The 11,899-nt window shown below is 46.9% G+C and overlaps 1 long non-coding RNA gene across 2 annotated transcripts; it reads left to right on the top strand.

Moving 5' to 3' along the window:
- Positions 1-394: 394 nt before the first annotated feature.
- On the top strand, positions 395-8,519 carry LOC102551532 (uncharacterized). Of its 2 annotated transcripts, none has more exons than XR_010057499.1 (3): positions 395-934; positions 1,683-4,156; positions 4,365-8,519. It is a non-coding gene; the product is annotated as an uncharacterized LOC102551532 (long non-coding RNA). The 2 variants fall into 2 exon arrangements; XR_005493561.2 differs by having other exon boundaries at positions 1,683-3,889; positions 4,007-8,519.
- Positions 8,520-11,899: the final 3,380 nt, after the last annotated feature.

Genomic DNA, 11,899 nt, shown 5'->3' on the forward strand with positions numbered 1-11,899 from the left:
CACATACTTCCATGCAGACAGAACACTCATACACATAATAAAGCAAATATATACATGTTACACACAAATATATATCCAATTCATATAAATCACTCTATTGTATGTATATAATTTATACTATATATAAGATGTATGCTATTATATATTAGTGATAATACCTTTAATGCCATCTTTCTTTTTTTTTTTTTTTTTGGTTCTTTTTTTCGGAGCTGGGGACCGAACCCAGGGCCTTGCGCTTCCTAGGTAAGCGCTCTACCGCTGAGCTAAATCCCCAGCCCCTAATGCCATCTTTCAAGAAGCAGAGGCAACCCTGAAGAGACTCAAAGAGCCTTAAAGAGCAGAGGCTCAGGGCTGGGGATTTAGCTCAGTGGTAGAGCGCTTGCCTAGGAAGCACAAGGCCCTGGGTTCGGTCCTCAGCTCCGAAAAAAAGAACCAAAAAAAAAAAAAAAAAAAAAAAAGAAAGAAAGAGCAGAGGCTCTTTAAATTTGAGGCCAGCCTGGTCTGTGCAGACAGCTCCAGGCCAGCCGGCGCTGTGCAATGAAACCTTGTCTCAAAAGCAAAGCAAAACTAAAACTAAGAAATGATGACGTCAGTGCAGAGACTTGTATCTGGCCAAAGTGCTGAGAAGAAAGGGCTGTAAGTCCTCCCTCCCTCTAAACGGGAAATCTCTATCAACGCCCTCCCCTCTGAGGCTCACGGAATGTCAGGGAAGGGGAGGCCGAGTGTAATTAAGAGGCAGAGGATGCTAGGAAGCGCAAGGCCCTGGGTTCGGTCCCCAGCTCCGAAAAAAAGAACCAAAAAAAAAAAAAAAAAAGGAGGCAGAGGATGGGCGAGAGTTGAGCAATGCTGTCATCACACGGGCTCTCTGCAGCTGTGGCTTCTGGTCCTACTCAACAGACTCAGTCACCGTCCCAGCAGGAACTGAGTGAGCTCAGTGAGTCACACAGCAAGGTGTAAATGTGGGAAAGGGATGTCTTGGGGGTGTTCTGGGGTGAGAGGGAGGAGTTTCGGCTGGGTGTGACCAAGACATGTATGGAAGCATGAAATTGTCGAGGAGTAAAGAAGATATTAAACAAGGTCACACAAATAACAGTCTGAGGGAGGTCATAAAAGGGCAATGGAGAATGAGTGCGATCAGAATACATTACATGCGGTTGTGGAAAGCCATAATAAACTAATAATTATGAATGAAAATGAGGATATGGAGAAGGTTTTTATTGTAGATAGGAGGGAGAGGACAGGCAGAGGCGTCTGGAAGAGGCCAGACTGAAGTTCCAGCAGAATAGGAAGGGGAGGGAGCGAGAGAGGGAAGAGGGGAGAGGGCAAATGGGGAGGGGCAAAGAGAGAAGCTGAGGACCAAAGGGGGGGGGGGGAGAGAGAGAGAGAGAGAGAGAGAGAGAGAGAGAGAGAGAGAGAGAGAAAGAGAGACAGAGACAGAGAGAAACTGGGGCAAGGGCAACTCAGGAGCTGGAGAGGTAGGACCGGGTGAGAAGCGCTGAGGAGACAGGACTCTGTAACATGTATGTGGGATAATACTGGGAGGGCCTGGTGGCCAGCAGCCACTTTGATACATTAATAAGCACCTGTTAGCCATTTATCCTGAATTTCTTAAGGACCTAATGTATTAAGCATGATTAATAGACACCAGTAAAAAGAGCCTTTTTTTTTTTTTTTTTTTTTAGCACATCTTGACGTTACGTGTGGCAGTGCCTGCTTGTAATCTCAGCACTTGAGGAACATGAAAGAACAGTTCAGTCTCTCTCAGAGTCATAGGGAATTTGTGGCAATCCTCCTCTCCTAGCCTATGGGAGACTGTCTCAGGAAAAATGTGTAGCGTAGCCTAGTGACTCACAGACTCACAATTCCAGCACTTGGAAGGTATCTGCACTCAGATCTCTCTGAGCTGGAGATCAACAGCCTGGTAAGTTCTAGGCCACCCTGAGCTACATACATCTCAGGGTTTCTCTGTGTGACCCTGGCTATCCTGAAATGCTCTCTGTAAACCAGGGTGGCCTCTAATTCAGAGATCCACCTGCCTCTGCTTCCTAAATGCTGTGATTAAAGAAAGGCGTGCCGCTGCCACCACCCAGCCCAGCACTCACTTCCATCTCAAGGTTACCTTTATCTGTCAGGATTTTATTAGGCTCCTTCTCTAAGGCAAACCCGTGGAGGCGAGAAAGAAGAAGGCACGGAAGTAGGAAATGGGTTTTGACCTTCCCTGGTTTAACCCAGATGAGGAAATAGAGCAGGCTGCTGCAAGCGGCAGGCAAGGAGGAGTTTGCACTTCAAAGCAGACACCACTGCTAGCTGGAGGTTGGGGCAAGCTTCTGGGGGTAGCAGCTTTGTCTTGCCGGAAACTAAGCAGCCTCTGGCCACAGTTTATGAGAGGCTTGATTTCGGGCTGTTCCTAATGTGTCATTCCAGTAAAGACAGAGACCAGGAAAGTCTGGCAAGCGGTAAAGAGCTGTATGGGACCTAAGCTGAACCGGAACCGCGAAACAGCAGGAGTTGGATCGAAGTAAGACTGAAGAGAGATCGTGGAACCAGGGCAGGATATGGAACAAACAAACAAAAAACTATCGCGGAACCGTTCCGTATGGGACATGTCAGCTCCAAAGGAAACTCCATTTCACCAAATTCCAAAAGGCAGACAGGACCAAAGCCTATCCTGTGGTGCCTATTAGCAAACCAAAGAGCATGCTGGCCTGGAAGCTCCCTCACAAGTGCAGGCTCCACATTTCTTTTTTTTTTTTTTTTTTTTTTGGAGCTGGGGACCGAACCCAGGGCCTTGCGCTTCCTAGGTAAGCGCTCTACCACTGAGCTAAATCCCCAGCCCCAGGCTCCACATTTCTAAAGTTCTTCTCCTCCCTTACGGTAAACAGCCCCACCTCACGGGCTCTCTCCTCTCCCCGCTCCCCAATTTCTTATAACCCTGCTGTTTCGGCTGAAAGGTCTTGGCTCCACCTCTTTTGCACGGCTCCTGATTCACTCATGACCAGGTCCTGTTTGCTGGTCCCGTTCAGTCTACTGTTTTTTTCTCTCAGCTCTGGTCTCTTCCAGATGCCTCTAGCTGTTCTCTCATATTTTGATAAAGATCGTCACTTTAACCATACAGAGCAGCCATGTCCTCAGTTCATACTTGTCTGGGTAACACCAGCTCCAGTGAGGTAATGTTTGCCATAGACTGGGTTTGAAGTGAAGCCTAGCTCCGGAGAACAAGAGTGTCTCAGTGGTTAGGAGCATACTCACCCTCTGCTGCTATTCCAGAGGACCTAGGGTTCAATTACCAGCACCCACATCATGGCTGACAGTTATGTGTGTGACTCTGGTTCCAAGAGATATGATGTCTTTTTCTTACCACTGCTCTGGTGCACAGGCATATATACATGCAAGCAAAACACCTATACTCACAAAGTAAATTAAAATTAAAAAAAAATTTTTTAAAGATTTATTTATTTTATGTATAGAAGTAGCTGTCTTCAGACACACCAGAAGAGGGCATCAGATCTTATTACAGATGGTGGTGAGCCACCATGTGGTTGCTGGGAATTGAACTCAGGACCTTTAGCACAGCAGCCAGTGCTCTAACCGCTGAGCCATCTCCCCAGCCCAAAACAAATTAAAAATAAAAAAGATTCAGGAGAAAGTTACTTTCAAGAACATAGGTCAGGGGTGCGTATTAGTCAGGGTTCTCTAGAGTCACAGAACTTATGGAATGTCCCTCTCTATATTAAGGGAATTTACTATCATGACTTACGGTTCTATTAATCCGGCAATGGGCAGCTGTGGATGGGAAGCTGAGGAATCTAGCAGTTGCTCAGGTGGGCCTTTCAGCTGGTCTCCTGTAGACGCTGGACTCCTGAAACAGTGGGTTCCAACAGATGTGCTGGTAAGTAGAGTGAGTGTTCCTTCTTCTAATGTCCTTTTGTTGGCCTCCAGCACAAGGTGTGGCCCAGATTAAAGGTGAGTGCCACTAAGCCTGGATCTCTGACTTGTTTTGTCCCAGATGACCTTGAACTCTAAAGGACCCTGAGACTCCTTGCCTCAGTCTCCTGGGATTAAGAGCACGTACTACCTTGACACTATGCCCCAAGATCTCCATATCAAGATCCAGGTGAGAAACTCGTGTCTTCCAGCCTGAAGATCAGGATCGCAGGTGAGCCCTCCAGTTCTGGATTGTAGTTCATTCCAGACGTGGTCAAGTTGACAACCAGGAATAGCCACCACAGCATTGTGCAGTCAGGCCTTAAACTTTTGATCTCTCGGATGTAACCTCACTGGCAGCTAAGGTGACAGATCTGTACCAGCAGGCCTGGCAGCTGCAGTCATTTTAAAATGTACTTTTCTTTCTTTGTTTTCTATAGAATTTTCCCGGACTTAGAGAAGGATTGCATTCAGGGCTGGAGAGATGGCTCAGGGGTCCAGAGTCATATTTTCCGGGACACATATGACGTTGCTGCTTACAATGTCAGTTCCAGGTGACCCCCACATTCTTCTGGCCTCCACAGGAACATGCATTCGTGCACATATTCACACATGGACACACACAGAAATGTACGTAATTGAAAATAGTAAATATTATTTTTAGAAAAAAAGAAAGGAAGCCTAACCATTCTCCAGGACAGTATTTTTTTTTCAGACCTTAAATGTTTTATTTATTCACTATTTTTGGTTTTGTTTTTTGTTTTTTTTTTAATGTGTATTTTGCCTGTTTGTGTGTCTGTGCACCACTACATACCTGGTACCTGAAGAAGGAATCAGATCCCTAGAACTGTAGTTATAGACAGTTGTGAGCTGTCACGGGTGTATTGGGAATCAAACCTGGGTCCTCTGGAAGAGCAGCCAGCACTCTTAACCTCTGAGCTCTCTGTCCAGCCCCAATGAGTAATTAATTATTAATTATTCTGGGGGCATGTGTGATGTGTGTAGGAGGAGGTAGGAAGGCAGGTGTTCTAACACACAGTATGTGTGGGGATCAGAAGACAACTTTTGAGAGTTATCGCTCTCCTTCTACTCTGGAATCCAGGATTCAGCTTGTCAGGTTGTCACAGAGCCATCTTACTGACCCACGTTTAAGAATGTAATGATTTGGACTGGGCTTTGTGACACATACTTTAATGCCAGTACTCAGGAGAAAGAGACATAAGAATTTCTGTGAGCAGAGTGGTGTTTTGCACACTTTTAACCTCAGCACTCGCGAGGCAGAGGCAGAGGCAGGTGACTCTCTGAGTTTGAAGCCAGTCTGGTCTACGGAGTGAGTTACGGGACGGCCAAGGCACCAGTCAGGACTACATCTTGGAACTCACTCCGTAGACCAGGCCAGCCTCAAACTCACAGAGATCCTCCTGCCTCTGCCTCCCAACTACTAGGATTAAAGGTGTGTGCCATTTTTTGTTGTTGTTGTTGTTGTTGTTGTTGTTATTTTTAAGACTTCAATAAAATATTGGTTCTTTTCTCTGTCATTGCCTGAAATGTCTTAATCCCTTAGGAGAGCGTGAGTGTGAGAGGTGAAAATGTTTATGGGAGACATCTGGAAGGCCGCATCATCCCTTAGCTGGTTCCGCCCCTCTCCCTCCTCTGTCCTCTGAATTCCCCTGCTGCGCTGTATAATATTAAGATTCATTTGCCTGCCCTCAGAGCAGCTTGGGGACCTGACTAAGATCTGAGATGCAAATGTTAGCTTAAACCATGTGACAGTAGAGCATCGACAGGAAACCCACGTATTTCGGTGTGAGCCAACCTCGGGAAGTCCCGTTAGCTCACGGTGTGGTGTTCTTCCGGGCCTGCCCCCTTTGGTTCTGGGGTACTTCAGTTTGGGAGGCTGTTACTGAGGCGATGGTCTCCATTGTGAGGGTAGCCTCCCGGGGCAATTGACATCCACAGGGGTTAGGCTACTGAGGAACACTGGGGAGTGGACATCAAAGGCAATTATTGAAAAGCCCAGCTTTGGGGAGTGAATAGAAGCAGTCACAGAGAATGTCATTGGGAGATAAATTCCTTCGGTTAAAATTCTGAAAATGAAACCCCAGGGCTTTCTATGAATAAGAAGTTTGCAGCTAAAGAAGTGGCCAGCCTGTGCTTCCTGTGGTTGAGTGTCTCATGTTTGCAAATACACTTCATCCCAGTGCCTCAAACACAGTTCGATAACGTTTCCCAAGTCCTCACATCTGTTCCCTCCACAGTTTCTTCCTGCCTGCCCCGTAGTAAATAATTACACTCCCTGCTATGCACAAGATACTGCTTCAAGCAATCTGACCGTGACGGGGTGAGCAGAGAGACACACGGGAGGAACAGGACTCCTGAGTTACCACCTTGACAATTACATCTGTCAGGATTCGCTCCAGGGGGGAGAAACAAATTCCTCTCTAGCCCATCACAAAATCTAGTAAACCTGATGTTTGAGGGGGTCCCCGTAAACTGAGAGCCCCCCCCCCCCCGCTTCTTTCAGTTTTTGATTTGTTTTGAGATGGGATCTTATGAGGTAGCCTAGACAGGATGGAACTCAGAAAAATGTTATACTCTATAGATGGACATGGTGTTCTAACTATAATCCCAGCACTTGAGAGGCTGATGCAGGAGGATTAGGAGTTTGAATCTTGCCTGAGCTACATGGCGAATTCCTGTTTAAAACACCAAGAGCAGCAGCAGCAGCAGCAACAATAACGAAAATCTAAAGCTATATGCTCACATTTATTCTGATAATGAGTGGTCTAAGGTAGGGCCAACCGGGACTACAAAGGGAAAATGGTGTCTCAAATAAAAACTAACTCTGGAGATCTTGAACTGAAATTCAGATAACTTTGGGGGGCTGGGGGGGGGTGCGCTGCACAGTGGGGATCAGGTCTAAGCTCTGGTGTCTGCTAAGTGTGGCTATATCACTGAACCACATCTAAAGCCCAGGAATCTCAAAGAGCTTTGAGAAGCTAAAAACATTCAGAAGAATGTGGGCGAAGCAGGGACAGACAAAAACATATAAGTCTCACAGCGACAGGATACGTCACAGCTATTCACTCGCTCCCCCGTTGCTTGCCTAAGAACACGAGCTCTGTGCTGGGTTCACAATCCTTCTTTGAGCACAGATGTGGTTGAGGCATGGAGTTTCTAGGCCGTGTGGGGCTGACATTGTAGCTTCTGTGGTTACAGATCTGTCTCCACGGGAACCGAGCTCCAGCCTTCCTTTGTTTCTTGCATGGAATAAATGAAGCTCAGAGTCACGAGCAGAGATCAGAAGAAAGAAAAAAATGAGACCCACCGCCACCATTTATAATTCTGGGTTGTTCTCTGTGTGTATATCATCATTAAAGGCGTCTGCATATGTGTATGTGGCTAAAAAATAATCAAAGCTCTTTAGAGCCAGGCATGGTGGTGCATGCCTATGATATAGTACATGGGAGGGAGAAGTAGGGAGAAGCAGGGAGTAGCAGGGAAAAGAAGGAGAATAAGGAGTTCAAGGCCACCCTTGGTTTCGTAGTGAGTTTGAGGCCAGTCTAAGGTTAGACACAAGACCCAGTTTTAGAAGACAAACCCCTCTCCCCTCCCAGATAAATCTCTTCAAACTTGTGGGGTTTCCCCTTGATAGGAGCAAATGTTTTCTGTGTGGGTTGCTGGAAGATTCAGGAGCTCAGAAATTCCTATGACAATATTGTGCCCTCGGAATTTGAAAACCAGTCTTGGGACAGGATGAAGACATAGTGTTGTGTTCTATAAAAATGAAGAGAGAAGGAATGTGTTTGGTGGACTTGCAGTCAGGTGTGGGGGAAGGGGGTGCCTCCGAGGGCCTTGCTGAGGCCTCCCTTCCCCCTGAGGGACCAGCCACATGATGAGTGTAGTACAGACCGAGTCTATTTAGGGCATGGGAGGGGAATTGAGAGAGTAGTAGAGACAGCTAAGGCCGAGGACCTGAACTTGACCTCCAGAACCCACATGGCGGAAGGAGAGAACAACTCCTGCATGTTGTCCTGTGACCCTCACACGTGTGCAACCGTTAGTGGAAGCAGCTGGTAGAGACGCTTACAGGTGATTAAAGGGCAATGCACTCGGGTGCCTTCTCTACAGCCCGGGGTCTGCAGCTGCAGACACAATCAGGATGCTGCTGCGTATGGCTCCATGGCATGGCTCTTGCAGAGGACGGGAGTTTCCTTCCCAGCCCCTGTGTTGTGTCGTTCACAACTCCCTATAACTCAAGCTCCAGGGGATCCAACACACGCCTCTAGCCTCCATAGGCACCTGTGCACCTCTGCATATACCCCACCACACATGTACACAATTTAAAATAAAATATTAAAAAAGAAAAGCAAGGGCTGGAGAGATGGCTCAGTGGTTAAGAGCACTGACTGCTTTTCCAGAGGTCCTGAGTTCAAATCCCAGCAACCACATGGTGGCTCACAACCATCTGTAATGGGATCCGATGCCCTCTTCTGATGTGTCTGAAGAGAGCAACAGTGTACTTATATATAATAAATAAATAAATCTTTAAAAAAATTAAAAAAAAAAAAGCAAATTGCATCTGGCTTAACATATTTGACCACCCTACTTCTCTTTTTTGCCTGAAAACAATTGTGCCTTTATTATTATTATTGTTATTATTATTATTATTATTATTATTATTGGTTCTTTTTTTCGGAGCTGGGGACCGAACCCAGGGCCTTGCGCTTCCTAGGCAAGTGCTCTACCATTGAGCTAAATCTCCAACCCCACCTTTATTATTTTTATTTTTGGTGTCTGTGTGTATTTTTTTTTCTTTTTTTTTTTTTTCTTCATTCTTTTTTCGGAGCTGAGGACCGAACCCAGGGCCTTGTGCTTTCTAGGCAAGCGCTCTACCACTGAGCTAAATCCCCAACCCGTGTGTGTATTTTTTTATACACAGAGTTTTATGAAGCCAAGATTGGCTTCTGACTGGCCAGGTAGCAGAGGCTGGCTGTGAATTCCCGATTCTTTTGCCTTTACCTCCCGAGCGGTTGGTTTTCGTTATCTGAGTCTCGGCTCACATAGCCCAGGTGCTTTCCTGGTTTTTGTTTTTGAGCCAGGGTCTCACACGAAGTTGCTATAGAGATCAGGCTGGCTGCCTCTGACTACCTGGATTAAAGTTGTTTGGCACTGTGCCCAGCCCCGCAACCACTCCTATCACCCCCCTTTTTGAGAAGGTATATGTAGTCCAGGCTAGCTCTTTAAAAACAAGGACAAGGTTAGAGTCCATCTGGCTGATGGGACTTAGGATGTGAACAGGACCCCCAGAATTCCATTCCTCTCTTCTCTTTCCTGAGGAATCATGGGAGTGGGGGTGGTGGGAGGTGGGAGATGATCTCTCACCTCACACCTCTGCCAGTTGCTAGCGTAATGGAAGGGCTTCCGGCAGAGATCAGGTTAGAGCTTCCCATCAGTACTGGCTCTCTGAGGTTTCTCGGATCATATAGACCATATGGAAATCACCTCAAGGAGAAGACTTTCCAAAGCAGCTGACAGCAATCAAGCTAACCCTGTGACTGGAAAGGTGGGGCTTCCTTAGCTAAGCCTCCACGGGACACGAGGAAGCTAGCCGCTGAAGGTATTCGTTCCAAGACAAATTTTGGTACTATATGAAAGACTGGAAAGGAATTTTCCCTGTAACTCGGACAGGGAGAATTAGCTTAAGGCCTGTCAAGAATCTGCAGGGAGTCGGGGGCATTGAGACCCTTCCTCCTGTTTTCTGCCAGGTTCGAGTCTGGAAAACTGCTGATCTTTTGCAATCTCCCTCTGCCTTGTTCTCTGCTGGAAATGTCAACATTGGAGAAAAAGCATTAAACCAGAGAGCAGGCTTCAGGTGGGAGGAGCAATGGTTTTCAGAAGTACAAGAATTCAACTAAAACTCCAGCATTACTCAAGAGTTGAGGGTTTTTCCTTTTTTTAATTTTTGTTCTCATTTTTTATTTTGTGTCTATGGGTGTTTTGCCTGCACGTATGCCTGGTGCCCATGACAGCCAGAAGAGAGCACCAGATGTCCCGGGATTAGAGTTACAGACCCTTGAAAGCTACCATGTGGGTGCTGGGAATTGAACCCAGAACCTCTGGAAGAGCCCTGGTGCTCTTAAGCAATAATCCAAGCTTCCAGTCTCTTGTTTCTTAGATCTTTTTCCCCCTGTGTCTCTGTGAGTGCTTGCGTGTATGTGTATGCCACAGAAGTCAGGAGGCCATAGTTCCCCTGAAATGGAGTTTCAGATAGTTGTGTGTTACCATATGGGTGCTGGAAACCAGACCCAAGCACCCTGCTCTTAACCACTGAGTCATCCTCCAGCCTCCCTGGGTTTCCCACCCCCACCATTTTTTGAGAGGCAGAGTCTCACTTTGTAGCCCTGGCTGGGCTGGAATTCACTATGTAGACACAGTGACCTCGAACTCACAGGGATCCTCCTGCCTTTCCCCCCCCCCCCCCAGTGTAGGGATTAAAGGTATAAACCCCTCACTCATCTGGTCTGTTTTAGGGTTTGTTGTTGTTTTTAATGTGCATTGGTGTTTTGCCTTCACGAGGGTGTCTTACAGACTGTCGTGAGCTGCCATGTGGGTACTGGGACTGGAACCCAGGCCCTCTGAAAGAACATTCAGCAGTCTTTAAAGATTTCTTTATGTAATATGTGTACACTGTAGCTGTCTTCAGACACACCAGAAGAGGGCATCAGATCCCATTACAGATGGTTGTGAGCCACCATGTGGTTGCTGGGATTTGCATTCAGGACCTCTGGGAGAGCAGTCAGTGCTCTTAACCACTGAGCCTTCTCTCCAGCCCCTTGTTTAGTTTTCAAAGACAGAGTGTGGTGGCACACACCTTTAATCTCAGCACTCGGGAGGCAGAGGTAGGTGGATCTCTGTTAAGTTTGAAGCCAGCCTGGTCTACATAATGAGTTCCAGACTGGCCTGGGCTACCCAGTGAGACCTGATCTCAAAACACTGATGATCAAGACTCTTCCAGCCCTCTGGGTTGCTGCTGTCTCCTGGTGAATTACTTCTGCCCTTCCCCACACCTACCGTGAAAAAGCCCTTGCATTTCTCTCCATCTCTCTCTCTCTCTCCAGCATCTGCATTCCCTTCTTCTTGGGGTTTGGGCTTTGTAGTCTCTAAGATCTCTTTCTTCCTATGTCCCCACCTCCATCCCCAGTGTATCGCCTTTCCTTGGGAGCCAGCTGGGCACAGCAACTTGCTTCTAACAGAACACTGAAGAAGTGACAGGTGCCAGCAACTTCCAGAATTCGAATCCCAAAGGGGTCTGTGGTACCTGTCTGGCTTTCCCTCTTAGCCTTCACTGTGGGGGAATCAGCTACCATTGTGAGCACACCTGTAGAGAGAGGGCTTCTTGACAAGAGCTGGTGTCTCTGGCCTATCTAGGGCAGATACACTACCTACTGAATCTTCTCTCAGTTGATGACTAGAACATGAACTGACCCATGATTGCCCCCACTCCCACTTTTTAAAAAGAAAAGAAAAAAACCACAAAAACAAACAAACAAACAAACAAAACCAGGTTCTCTCTGTAGACCAGGCTGACTTTAACCTCAGAGGTCCTCCTGCCTCTGCCTCCCAGAGTACTGGGATTAAAGTCCTGCGACCACAGCACCTGGCCCATAATTGCTATTTTGAATGGCACACTCTGACCCATAGAACCCAGAGAAACTGGTGGGAACAGGTTTTAGAGAGACATTTGTGTCCTTCCTTTTGGCTATGAGACTATTGAAACAATGGCTCCCAAGAAAGTGGAATTTCTTTTAGAGCCTGTTGCTGAGAGAAGGAAAAGCCTGGGGCCCTTGTGTTTTATAAAAAGAAAGAATGACCCAGGAGTACGGTTGTAGAGGTGAGGTGTGTGTAGGGAAGGAGATGCATCTGAGGGCCCCAGCTGAGACATCCCTTCTCCCTGAGGTACCAGCCACAGGAC

This window comes from Rattus norvegicus, chromosome 14, assembly GCF_036323735.1.
Source record: "Rattus norvegicus strain BN/NHsdMcwi chromosome 14, GRCr8, whole genome shotgun sequence".
Classification (NCBI taxonomy): Eukaryota; Metazoa; Chordata; class Mammalia; order Rodentia; family Muridae; genus Rattus; species Rattus norvegicus.